The following is a 14,710-nucleotide window of genomic DNA, read 5'->3' as shown; positions in this document are numbered from 1 at the left end:
AAAAAATGCATGCATGAGAATGTTTCAACTTGTCCCCAAGATGGTGAAATATTTCAATGTATCAAGCATTTAACAAACAATGAATCTGACCTAGGGAAATTGGATGAGATCCAAATAATCAACATTATGATAACATTGATTTAGCTTTTTCAAACTAAATACGATATTTTAAAAAAAATACATTAAATATGTTTTAAAGGATGTATTTTAATTAAAGAAAATAGCAAGCCCCACAAAAAAACCATAACTCTTTTTGAGACATCTAGTGCCCAACAAGGACACATCCCTGTCCTCTAGTGCCATCAGAGACAGTTCAAAGAAGCCAAGGGGACATCCCTCCTGCATCCCCCTTTTTGCAGTTTTTCTCACATCCCAGTGCCGTTTCAAGTTTTTTATGGCATCCCAAAGATGTTTCCTATGTTAAGGGTAAGTAGTCCAAGATGCTCAAATGAACCCAAGACACCAAGTGACATCCCCCATCTACTAGGGACAAAAAGAAGGATGTCCTAACATCCCCATTTCAACTATTGTTTTTAAAAAATCACATTTTGTGAAAGACAGAAGTGGAGCATTTTTGAACATTTATTTCACAATGTTTAATGATATTGACAATCAGACTTTCATATCTACAATTTTATATTCATATTTTAGTGTTTCCCTCAATTACGATTTCAATTTTCAATCGTCAATCTTGAATATTCCTTATTCTATGTCATTGATGATATTATTTGAATTTCAACAATTTAGAATGTTTTGTGATGTTTAATGCTGACCTTGAAACACATCCCCTTGCAATCCCCTCTTAGAAAATCATTGAAACATTGGAAATAACTGATGAAACCAATTTAGGCAATTCATCTTGCTTGCAAATACTTATCTATTGATAAATTATTTATTTTCAAGAATCTATATCGGATAAAATGTTTCAAACTTGCTTTTTGGACCTTATGTATAGGCTTTTAATGCTCTTTTAATTTTTATTATTTATAAATCTTTACCTAACCTCCATGATATTTCCATTTCACTCTACCTTTTTGAAAACTTGGCTCATAAAATCTTTTGGAACATCTTATAAGAAAAGATAAGGCCATTATTAGATGACAAATATACTATAAACAAAGAGTTCAGCTAGCATTAGAAGTCAAGATTCTATGATTGTTTATATCCTCACTCTTATCATTATTGCTGAAGAATATTGTATACTATTAATCATAGATGTACTACTCGCTGAAAACTCAGCGAGTATTCAAAAACTCGCGAATTTTTTTGCTTGGCGAGTATTTATGCCATTGACTCGCAGAAAAAACTCGTTGAATTCTTGGGAAAAACTCGCCGTGTTTTTGGCGAGTCTCACAAAAACTCTGCGAGTTTCTAGAAAAAACTCGACTGCATTAAAAGAAAAGGCTCATTCTCTTCATCAAAATGTATACATAAAATATAACATTTTAGTATAAGTCACATTTCAATGTCTTTTTCCTTTCTTATACTTTAAGTTATATTTCATGTATATATTGATAGGATGTTTGAGAGTGGTTTCAAATCTCTAGAAGCTATAATGCAAATTCTAGGTTTTAGAAGATTTTTTAAATTTTCAAACGGTCAAATTTCAGTAATCAGTAGGCTCCTATCAACACTCTTGCTCTCTCTATCTCACTCACTTTATCTGCCCCAAATTTTAGACCTATCTATCTCCCTATCACTCTTCATCTCACTCTCTCCTCTCTCCCCCAAGATCTAGACCTATCTCTCTACCACTCTCTTTCTCACCCTCAAACCCCCGCAAAGGGTGCTACCCTCAACCTAATTTTATTTTGCAGATGCTTGGTGGCAAAGTTGGTGTGGAAATACCCCAAATCTCAAAAAAATTGCCCTCAGAATCTTACGTCTTCCATGTAGTTCATCCAGTGGTGAGCACAATTGGAGATTGTTTGAGGCCATCCACATGAAGAAGAGGAGCAAGTTAGCTCAAAAATGCCTCAATGACCTTGTCTTTGTGCAATATTATCTTCAGTTGTGCATAAGGTAGAGGAAGCACCGGCTGGTCCAATTGATTTGGATGATATAGATCCTTACAATGATTAAGCATCGCAGGAGCAGCCTCTATTGTTTACATAGGATGACATTAATGATTTGGAGAGGTAGGCCACGGAGGAGGAGGGGGGTGGATTTGGTTTCGGACTGGAAGACATTGAGGAGGTTGAAGAGGATGAGGAGTCATTGCCAATGCTAGGTGCAGCTAGAGGTAGAGCTACATCCAAGATGGAGAACGAACCATAGCCTGAGCTAGTCATACCGAGCGAGGAGGCATAGTCACACCCACAACAGACTTCTAGGAGTAGACCCTCTAGTTCTACCTCTCCCCTAGTTTTTACTAGAGTTGGGAAGAGGAAGATGTAATTGTATTGATGTATTTACTTTTAGTTCTACAAAAACTATTTACTATTTTGCTTCCAACCATCAACATTCCTCATGAGGATGCAATTTTGTACCCACTTTGCATTTAAATATATCTAGACTCACTCGATGCACCTTCTCATTGAATTTTGCGGAAAAAAAAATGCATTTCTAGTTAAATTTAAGCAATTTTTTAAGTTGTTGAGTATTGGCCGAGTTTTTCTCGGGCCTTGGAGAGTTTTTGGTTTTGGCGAGTAGTTCAACTACACTATTAATAATAAAAAGCCAAGGTTAACCAATGTTTCTCCAAGGTTCCATGATGGCAAAACATGGGGGTATACAAACAAAATTTCGGCAATGGCACAGAAAATTCCAAATTTTGGGGAGGGTGTGGAGACAGCCATTAAAGTAACTTTAACAAGCTAAATAAAAGTGAAAATTTATGAAGTGAATACAATGTGTTGAACTAGCAATGGCAATCCTTCCCCATTTATTCTTTTAGATGTTTTTAACTATGTTACATAGGAACACCTCCCCACCCCTCAAATGCCTATCATCATCCTCTAAGGCATTTTAGACACAACAAGACATTAGGGCATGTCTCTTGGTCATCCCCCAACTGAGAAAATCAGGAAACATCCTAGAGCACATCCCTACATTCAAGGACAAGATGAAATTTATAAGAGTCATCTAGCCGTCTCTGAGGCAGTCGAGGATGTCTCAAATGCACCTTGACCATCTCATTGAGGACCAAGTATCCCCTACAGAAAAGAACATATATTTCAACGTTTTTCAAAAAGACATGAATATTTATTGAACTGTCCCAAAAGCCCTCCCATGCCCCTTATTCACCCAAATATGCAAAAGACACATTGTGTTTTAACTTTTATAATTTTATTGATTGTGCTAGAGGTTGTGCCATTATTGCTAGAGACCATTAAAATGTCTACTATTACTGTTCAATGTTTACAATCACAATCACAGGGCCAAGGGTTTGAGGAGTGGGGACGCCTCCCCATGCAACACACTTGAACTTTGAAATGAAAAACAGAATAAGCTTGAGTTCTATAGAACATTGTGCCTCATTTGTCATGCTCTCATAGGTTGAAACTTGAAATATTCAGAAAAGAAAATGACCTTGGCAGCCTCAAGATAGTTAATCATTGACACAAACAAGTAAAATCTTACGGCTGAAAAATTCAAAGAGCACATCAACTAGTTCAGCTGCAACTATTGCATCAAAGAATGTCATTTTGTCTTCTTTTTTTTTTAAATTAGTTTGTTAGACAAGGTTTGTAATTAGTTTTAAAATGTTTTGATTTCAATTTGTTGTCACAAAATACACCACAAAATTTGGTGCTAGCAACAATGACGACAATGTGAATGAGGGTAGTGAAGAAGTTGAAGTAAACTGAATAGACCTTTCTTCTCCTTCTGAAAATCCAAATGCAGGTTCTATTGGAACTCCATGAAACCGTTTTATATCTCTTTCACCCTCTTCAAAAATTTGCAAAAGGCCCTTTCAACCCCAAAAATCCATTGCGTCAATTTGCCACCAATTTAACCATTAATAAGGGTAAAAAATAAAGGGGCACCAGGTATTGGTTATGTCATATTTGAAAAAACTAATTATCACAAAAGCTATAGTAGGGTTACACAATATTTATTGGGCGAGAGTGGACATGTGTTTAGAGGTTGTGTGGATATAACATTGGTACATGCTTTGAATAATGCTTTAAAATACACTAGTAAAATAGATTGATGAAGATTGCAATGGCTGAAGCTAGAGACATACAAATGTTTGGATGTAACCATCACACTTCACTTGCACTCTTCTTATCTTATTCAAAGAAAAAATTCCTTAAACCAATGAAACTAGATATGCTAGCTATTTTATTTTGCTAGCTATAATCCATAATGGTTTGTGGAGTGTGAAAAAAGTGGGCTCGATCAAAGGCAAAAAAAGGAAAGGTGATGAGAGAAACCGTTCATAATGACACTCGATTGCCCAATATTCAGTTAAAAAATGTTATTTGATAGTTAATATGTTTGATGTTCTACTTTGTTTTACTTTTATTCTTAAATTTTAAATTACATTATTAATAGTGTTATTATCATAATTTTTAAGTGTTGTTTATAGATAGATATATATGCTCTATCATATCTCCTATTGTGGGGATAATCACGTATCCAAATATAGACTCTCCTAGCCTTAGAAAGACTGAGGAGACTTTTGATAGCATGCTTGATCAAATGAAGCAAGCAATTCGTGACAAGGATCCCAGATTACAATTGTATGAGGAGCATAATAGACCTATTGTCACAAAGAGGTAGAACACAATGAAAACCCCTCTTTAGATGGTTGCCTATTCTCTTAATCCAAAGTGGTATGCACCTAGAGCTAGCTGAATTCTTCCTTCTAAAGATGATGAGGTAATGGAGGGGTTTATGAAGGCCCTTCATAAAATACATGACAAATTAGAGGTTAAGATGGATAGAAGCCACAGTAATGGTGGAAATTTCACAGGAATGACACACTGAATTTTAAACAACTTGCTATTTGTCTACTATCACAGATTGCTAATTCCTCTACTACAAAGAGGAATTGGTCCACCTATGGTTTCATCTACTCAATCAAGAGAAATAGGCTTACCTCTAAGCAGGCAAAAAAGCTAGTATCAATTCATAGGGTCTTGTTCCAAGCTCGAGATTCTATACGAAACAGACTTTGGGATCAACAAACTACTGAGCATCACAAACTCCAGCAACATGTTGGGATGTCGACCCAAAAATGTTAGGCAAATTGATGAGGAGGTGCAACTAGGATTGGTCAAGATTCCATTGTATTAACCTCTACTTTAGCTAGAGAGTGAGACAAACTGTGTCTTTTGATATTGATTGCCCAAATGAGAATTGTATTTTGAAGTTTGATTGTTTGAGACTTGAATTTAAAGGAGTGAGACAAACTGTGTCTTTTGATATTGATTGCCCAAATGAGAATTGTATTTTGAAGTTTGATTGTTTGAGACTTGAATTTAAACTTTTAAGTTTTAATTTTAATTTCCAAACTTCAAAATGTAAACAATCAAATATTGGTGTTGTTATATAAAATACTGCTGTTATAATATTGTCATGATTAAATTTTAATACTGTTATACTGCTATCATGATTAAATTTGAGTGTCTCCCCTCTATCTCTACCATAATACAACTGTTATTGCTGTTATACTACTAGTATAAAGTTATAAACATAAGTTGTTATATATATATATATATAAACTGTCATCCCCAAAATCTCATACAAAATAAGGTTTTAACAAAAGAATGTTCTTAAACTTTTAAAATTTAATATAGTTCAGTGGTTCTATCCACTTTTATCAAAAAAAACAAAAAAAAAAAATGTTCTTAAAACATTACTTTTTTATTTATATGCATCAAATAGTACAAGCTGTCACATCCTTAAAAAGCGAGACATTCCCTCCACATCTCCAAATCCCTAAGGCATCCAGGATGTTACCCAAACTCCTAGGAACACATCCCCATGAAACACTAGAAAAAAAAAAAAATCTTGCTTTATTGATTTTAGAAAACAAATTAATATCCAATTTGAAACTATGTAAAATTATTTATATTGAAAAAACTTACAAGGATGCCATATTCAAACTAATGTACATATTTATATTGAAACAAAGTAGATTCAAGAAAAATATTTCATAATAATGTTAGTGTATGTTAGGGGGTACTTCATTTTTCCTACACATATTATTTAAGCTTGCTTAGGTTTATTAGGAATAGTTAATATGAGGACATGTGGCTAAACACTTAAGTTACATGTGTCACTCTCTCCCACACATGGGTAGTTGAGTTACACATCCAAGGGAACTCATGCAACCATCCCAATTGTCCAAGCCATCAAATGACAACATCACAGTCCATATGAATGCAGCAGTAGTGCGAGTTCATAATGAATATCAACCAAGAGTTGGGCATGAGCATTCCCAAAATATAGATCAAATGGAGATAACATGTACATCAGTTATGAGAAGCAAAGGACAAAGAATAAGATAAGGAGCAACAGTGCTCCAAAGAAGGTAACAGGGAGATCAAAAATCCAATGCAGTAGTGGGCAATGAGGGAAAAAAATGAGGTAAAGGCTCATGATGAGGTGCAACCAATGCAGTACCGACTCCCAACTACTAGAAGAACAATGTGCAGAAGAAGAAAAGAAGAACCAGGTGTTCTTTCTTGTGGTCAAGTCATGCCTTGGATGCTTTGTGAAAATGACTCGACCTTCCCAAGTGATCAAATTTCCTTTTCATGTGAAGAGGTCAACCTACAAGGAAAAGAAAATCTACTAGACATTGTAAAGGATAGCTATGAGACTAAAAATGAAACACCATATTTTGATGCTAGTCCTAGTCTCCTTTGTGGGGATGTGATATAAGTGTTCATATCTTCAATAGGCCCAAGGCAAGATAGAGAATGCATATGTGCAAATCAAGGAAGACCTTTAGGATGCATCAATCTTGATAACCCTAGACTTTTATGAGCCTCCTCAACCCTTTCCCTTGTCACTTTGTCTTATACTACTATTGCTATTCTACTTCAAAAGAATAAAGTTGGGTATGAGCAGCTTATTACATTTATCAACAAGTCATTGCATGATAACAAATGGGGGTATGCACCATGGGTTTCTAAGACTACATGTGAAGAGGCTATGTTGATGTCCCTACGTGGCAAAGTGTAAATCTGAATGCAACAGAGGTTGATAAGGGATATTCTAAGTGTGCATCCACCTTTTGTCGTGTCAATGATGATCCAAGGTTCAAGGATAATATACTTTCTTGGAGAGCATGAATTATACCTTTGCAAGGAAAGATAATCAACAAACGTATGCATTGATACATTGATACACTTGAGCTGCAGCTCCAAACGTATGCATTGATACATTTTGGTTTATTGTGGAAATATTTTAAATGGGTTTTACTCAAATTCTCAAAATGAGAACAATATGGCTCGTCGTATGGCCATATGGAATTGCTAATAAGAATAATGTTAATGTGCGCTACCTCAAGAGTTTCACTTGGTATCATGTGATGCTACTATTTCATGGCACTGTGGATTAGCATTATTTCTTGTAAGTAATCATGTCCTACCTTGTGTATATCTTGTGTTGCGTGTGTGTCATTTCTTTGTGCAATCTTGACACTTGTGGATCAAGATAAACTGCATTTGTCTCGGTTTCCATTTTTGTGTCCATTTTTGTGGTTTGCTCTGGAAGATTTAGATTCTCATTGTGGCTACAAGAGACACACATCCCCAACCACAGCCAATGTTGGGACTCAGTCTAACATTTCTGAATTTCGCTAGAGTCCCAACTCCTTTGTGCCTTTAGCCCTCATTTACACATCACATATAACTGAACTAAGAAATCTTTCAATGGCTCTCCATTTGTCGTATTTGCCTAAGTGTTGATCTCACCCATCCCCATGTGCTTATCATGTGTTAGCAATTGCAAAAGCCCAATAAAATTCCAAGTTTGGGGTTTTTTCTAATCATTTCTCTAAGTGTGAATATTTTTGTCAAAATTTCAAGGTTTCTGTAATGGACTGCCTTATTCGCTGCAATTTCCTTCAAACAGTATAGGAGGAATTTTGTCAAACAGTTGTTATGCACTCTGCTTGTGTTCTGATTTTTTCCCTTTTGATGTAAGAAATTATGGTTTTGCTGGAACCTGTGCGTTTTAGTTTATGGTTTGGTGCATACATAACATTCCATCAAAGATATTAATATACATATATTTAACCAAGACATTCAAAGCTTGGAATACCAATAAAGCTAATAGATATTCAAAATGCAAATTCTTTGTCAAGGCTGCAAATACTTCTTCCAGTTCAACTCAAAATACAAACTTCAGTAAATGATTACATAGCCACTTAAGAGCAATTAACCCAAATTTTAACAACTCAAGAACCTGGACGGTGTGTTGATGATCAGCAACGTATCTTCCTTTGGGCAGCTAAGACCACGAATATTTGAAACCAATCTTCTACATCAAAGCTCCTATTATGGTCTGATATGTCTTGGCAGCTCCATGCAAATGATGCCAAACACCAGTTGATTCACCAGCACAGTGAAATAAGGCTGTGACTAGTCTCTGTATCTGTCTGTAACGCCCCAGCAGCTACTTCAACTCTCCCATTAACTACAACTTACTCATTCAACGTCTGTGACTGCACGTTGTCCTACTGCTCCTGCGTAATCAACAAAATATCTAAGAGTCTCCAATGGCGTGGAGGGATCTGCTATTATATCGTGCTGGCTGGCTGAAGACTTCTGCGTTTAAGATGGAGTTTGGTCTACGATCTCACTCTAAACCACTACGCAACCAGCTTGTAATGCCTTCCCTTCACAAACTTAAACAGAGCCCTCTACTTGACACTACCAGCTCAAAATAACAATGTTTAATACTGGTTCAGATTACCTGTATACTGCGAGTACCTGCAGGCTGTGATAACTCCAACATGTTGATAAATATCAATGCCAATTTGTATTAGAAAATCTCAGACCTGATCTTTCATAGCTGTGAGAAATGCTGCAAAAGAGGGGATTCGTCCTCCAATGCCTGAAAAATAACTCCAGAGAATTTCTCTAGAAACTCAGACTTCAAATATTAAATTTCCAAGATGTCTTTTCCAGCATTAAATGCCCTTATTTAAGACTTCATTTGGGCACAATTACCAATGCACGCTGAATGTGGGATAAATAACTTCCTTTTAAAAATATTACTTCTCTCTTAAGTGAATAAAGTGTACCTTTTGAAAATAAAGTGACTTTATAAATCAATGTACTTTAATTTAATAGTCACTTTATTAATTTAAACTCCTTTTTCCTCTAAAGATGACCCCTTTCGATAATATAATTATATTCAGACACTTAAGGTCACTATTTTTTGCACCCAAGATTTGAAACTTTTCGCCCCGATTCCAACGAGCTATAGCACTAAGGTTGGAATTAAATATTTTAATTAAATTTAAGCAACCTTAGTAAAATAATTAAAATAACTCATTAATGCACCAAATTTGTGAAACCTTGTCAGAACACATCAGAATCAAATTCCGATCACACCGAAGTGATCATGATGACGAATAATAGCAAACAAGGCCGATCGGGCGACTTACTAAAAATAGACGGCTTCTCCAAGATTCTTGGAGACCAATCCGGAGGCTAGAAATCACTTCGGAAAGTGGCGTATAACACTACTAAACCACCTGAGCTCATCGGAAACATCAGATTACTCATCTAAACAAGCTAACGCGAACCCAGAGTGTCAGCTACTAAAGCTTGCTAGAGAACTTGAAAAATTGGGGACATTACAGTTTCCCATCCGGCATACCTATCCATTGCCCCCTACCTTTGCCCCCTTTTCTTTTCAAGAATTCAAAGATTTCCTTCTTGGAACCCATTTTCCCCATCCCCCAACATTTCCCTTGCCTTTGTGAGAGTTTTGCACTTTTCCTTACTGGCATGCCTTTCATCTAATGCATGTCGTCACAAAAGTTTGCACCCTTGGTAAACTATCAACTCAACAACCTCGTGAAACATGGAAACAACCCCAAATTGTGGGACCTTGCACAAAGGGGTTGAATCTTTGGAGAAGACCGACTTCCTTCTCAATCCAAGTGTAGGTGTTGAACCAACTCAACACTCTAAATTCTACTTCTAAACATATCCTACAGCTTGCAGAGGAAAAGGGAAAAAAGAAATGCCCAAATGAAAGGAGGTGATGGACCAAGATAAGAGATGTTTCTCTCCCCACCCAGAATTGACACAAAAAATCAATCGAAATACCTAGGGATGCACAAACTTTAGTTGTATGAATGACCCCAAACACATGTATGAAAGGACAAAAGGTTTCCCACAAGTCACACCCAAAAACAAGTTAACACAACATATACGTGAGAGAAAGCCACAAAACATGCACTTACAATGAAGGTAAGAAAACATACGCAAAATGCATAAGTTGAAGAGAGGCAAGAATAATAATTTCAATTCATTATCAAGCCTATAGCCAAACTTACAATTGTAGAAATGCAGGATAATATACAAATCCTCAAAAGAAGTGAAAGAGCAGAGAGTAGCTCCAGCCAACAAGGAGAGAACCCTTTACAATGAGGCTTAACAGCCTATACATATCAAACTGGTCGCAGAGGAGAGACCAATGGTCAAGAAGAGGAAGGTTTGACTCTAGTGTGCACATAGGAATGTCAGTAAGGTAAGGCAAGGACGTGCACAGACCTGACACAGTGTGTATGCAAGCAACCTAGCCATACCCTGACAAGGCAATCCCAAGAAAGAAAAACTTCTAGAAGGTGGATTGCCTGACATTCCAAAGTCAAAGCATGCAGGCCTAACATGAAGGCCATCAAGTAACCATAAATAAGCATGGACCTGGACTCCACATGATGGCAACCCTGCAAAAGCATTAAATGCACCCCTGTAGCTCGAATGAATGAAAGTAGCCAAGTCGTAGGGGTTGGTGGAGCATTAAGAGCCTTGAATGTTGATCACGTCATCTGGAAGTGTTGCAAGCCATCGGAAGTCGAACATCAGGCCCTTCCACAAGTGAAGAGGAGTCAAGAACCTGCAGATTCCAAGATTTCAGGGTCATGAGGGAAAAGGCTTGGAACTTGGGGATTCCGGGATTCGAGAGTCATAAAGAAAAGGGTGGGAACCTGGGGGTTATCGAGATTCCGGAGTCATGAAGGAAAAGGCTTGGAACCTGGGGGTTCCAAAATTCCAGGGTCATGAAGGAAAAGGCTTGGAACCTGGGGGTTCCGAGATTCCGCGGTCATGAGGAAAAGGCTTGGAACCTGGGGTTTCGGGGTCATGAGAAAAAGGCTTGGAACTTGGGGATTCTAGGATTCTGAGGTCATGAAGGAAAAGGCTTGGAACCTGGGGGTTCCAAGATTCCGGGGTCATGAGGAAAAGGCTTGGAACCTAGGGGTTTCCAGGATTCCGAGGTCATGAAGAAAAGGCTCGGAACCTAGGGTTTCAAGGTCATGAAAAAAAGGCTTGGAACTTGGGGATTCTGGGATTCCGAGGTCATGAAGGAAAAGGCTTGGAACCTGGGGGTTCCAGGATTCCAGGGTCATGAAGAAAAAGGCTTGGAACCTGGATGTTCTGCGATTCCGGGGTCATGAGGAAAAGGCTTGGAACCTGGAGGTTCCGGGATTTCGGGATCATGAGGATAAGGCTTGGAACCTACCTCCCGACAAAACAACACTTCACACTTCATGACCATTGGCTTTGTCCTTGATCAACTAGGGCAGCACTAGTCCATTTAACATATCTATGATCGGTTCTCACTGATGGACCAAGGTTGCCATAAAATGACAACATTTTGGCGACCTCTGTAGGATGCTTGCCTGCTAAGCATATAATCCAAAAGCCTTAAGCATCCATTGGGCACTAAGTCACCAGAAGTACCCAAAACATGTGTGTGCCAACACTTAGAGGGAAGCTAGAAACTAAGGCATACATTCTCTTAAGGAGAATGCAGCATGTGTAAAAGCACTTATGAAAGAAAAACAACCTCTAATCTAATAACATTGTCATCAAGACCCTCTTTAGAAGCAAGGCTTGAGATGAATCTCATTCACTAGGATTGGAATAACTTCACCATCAAGCTCAAAGGGATGAAATGCATTGGCCTCCTTGCAAGTGGTGATGACATACAAACCACTCTAGATAGCATCAAATTTGGAGTGTCGCCCGGCTATGGCTTTGTCTACATCCCACTTGAGAACTAGATCTCCCTCTTTGAAGACCCTATTAGTAGCCTTGTTGTCAAAACTTCTTTTGACTTGTTCTTGATGAGCCTCAAACATATGCATAGCCTGACCTCTAACCTCTTCTATCTCCATTAGCTTAGCTAACCTTACTGTCATGGCATCATTCTTTGTCAACTCTAGCTGATGTGCTAGTTCAAGAGATGGTAACTCTAGGGAAGATGGGAACCTTGCTTCCTTTACATATACCAACATGAAAGGGGAGTTATCAATCGCCCTCTTGGGTGTGATCCTGTCAACTCATAAGGTTATCCTCAACTTAGTATGCCAAGACCTCTGATTGTCTTCAATTGTCCTTTCGATTATCCTGGTGAGATTTTTGTTGGAAGATTCAGCTAAGCCATTATCATAAGGGTAATAATTGGATGATGTCTTTAAGTATATACCATGCATAACTACCCAAGAACTCATTTGGGTTCCAACAAATGCCTTAGCATTATCTGATATGATGGTGGAGGGGACACTGAATCTTGTCACAATTCCATCAAGGAATTCCAACACTGAGGCCTCAGTGGCATCTTTCAATGCAACTGCCTTTGTCCACCTGGTGAAGTAGTCTATTCCGGCCAAGATCCACTTGTGGCCAGCACTAGAAGGTGGATGTATCATGCCAATGAAGTCTAAACTCCATTGTGTGAATGGTTGATCTGATTGAATAGGGTGGAGAGGAAGGGCAGCTAGCCTTTGCTTTCGTGAGAAGAAAGCACATTTCTTGCAATTCTTCACCCATCTATGTGAGTCAATGAATAAGGTTGGCCAGTAATAACCAACCCTCATTATTTTGATAGTTGTAGTCCTTGTAGAGAAGTGGCACCCTAAAGAGCCATCATGAAATTCTTCTAATAATCTATTGACTTGATTTTGCTCACCCAACTAACCTAAAGATCGTTGCTAGTTGGTTGACCCTCTTGTAACACAAGGGCGATCTCTAAAGGAGTCTCAAAAGATGAGACAAACTATTCACATAAGCCAATGTATAAAACAAAAAGAGATGGGCAAAATTCCAATTCCAATTCCAAAAGGTAACTTAGTGGGATTAAGGAGTTGGGCATTGTTGTCACAAAAGTTTGCACCCTTGCTGAGCTATCAACTCAGCAACCTCATGAAACAAGGAAACAACCTCGAAGTGTGGAACCTCGCACAAAGGGGTTGAATCTCTGGAGAAGACCAACTTCCTTCTCAATCCAAGTGTAGGTGTTGAACCAACTCAACACTCTAAATTCTACTTCTAAACATATCCTACAACTTGCAAAGGAAAAGGGAAAAAAGAAATGCCAAAATGAAAGGAGTTGATGCACCAAGATAAGAGATGTTTCTCTCCCCACCCAAAAATGACACAAAGAATCAATTGAAATACCAAGGGGATGCACAAACTTCAGTTGTATGAATGACCCCAAACGCATGTATGGAGGTTAGAATTTGATGAATTTTAAAAGGGGAGAAGGTTTCCCATAAGCCACACCCAAAACCAAGTTAACTCAGCATATACATGAGAGAAAGGCACAAAACGTTGCACTTACAATGAAGGTAAGAAAACATACACAACATGCATAAGTTCAAGAGAGACAAGAATGATAATTTCAATTCATTCTCGGGCCAATGGCCAAACTTACAGTCATAGTTTTAAAAATCGCGGACTCGCCACGGACTCGCGAGTCCTTTGGCGCCGCGAGTCGACTCGCCTAGGACTCGCGAGGCGAGTCCAGGCGAGTCCCTGCAAAAGACTCGCGAGTCTTTCGCAAAGACTCACGCGAGTCTTTCGCACGGACTCGCGAGTCTTTCACAAGGACTCGCGGGCCCAGAAAAACGCGCCCGTAAGGGTTAAAAACAAGTGTTTTTTTATATTTTTGACTTCATTTTGGTTTTTTTTTTGCTGTGGCAGGTTAGAAGGGTTTGGAGGAGTAGAGGGAAGAAGGAAAAATCAGCAAGAGAGATCTAGGTAAGGATTTTTCTCTTTCTTTTTTTTTTTCATTTGAATCATTTCATTGTTTTGAAACTGAAAAAAATCTTGAAAAACAAGGTGATATGCTGCCAAATTTTTTTCTATTTTCTTTCCTAAGTTATTTCCTCTTTTTTTTTTCTTGTTTTTGAATGCTATTTTTCCCAAATGATTCATTGTCATTTTTTTTGTTGATTTTCCATAAAACCCTGCTGATTTTTTTTTTTTCATGTTAAATCAACAATGGCAAGTTCAACTCCAAGGGCAACCCCAAGGTCAGGAAGACAAAGAGATAAAGCTTGGAAATATGGGATTGCAGGAAGCAAAAAGGGGGAGGTCACTTGCACCAAATGCACAAAATGGATGACTGGTGGAATCAATAGATTAAAATACCACCTTGCACAAATACTTGGATATGGTGTGGAGGCATGCCCCAAATCAACTCCTGAAATTATTAGAGAGATGAAGGCCATTTTTGCTGAGAATGATATGCATAAGGAAGAAAGGCCAAAAACAAGAGAAGCCAT

General features: G+C 38.0%; 1 protein-coding gene across 1 annotated transcript in view; it reads right to left on the bottom strand.

Annotated features, from left to right (window-relative positions):
- The window catches only part of LOC131054454 (sodium/calcium exchanger NCL2), a 90,742-nt gene that overhangs the window by 22,830 nt on the left and 53,202 nt on the right, over positions 1 to 14,710 (bottom strand). The gene's annotated exons all lie outside the window — the stretch shown is intronic.

Source organism: Cryptomeria japonica, chromosome 2 (genome assembly GCF_030272615.1).
Source record: "Cryptomeria japonica chromosome 2, Sugi_1.0, whole genome shotgun sequence".
NCBI classification, from domain to species: domain Eukaryota; kingdom Viridiplantae; phylum Streptophyta; class Pinopsida; order Cupressales; family Cupressaceae; genus Cryptomeria; species Cryptomeria japonica.
The sequence above is the reverse complement of the archived record's forward strand: the minus strand, read 5'-3'. Positions and strand labels throughout refer to the sequence as shown.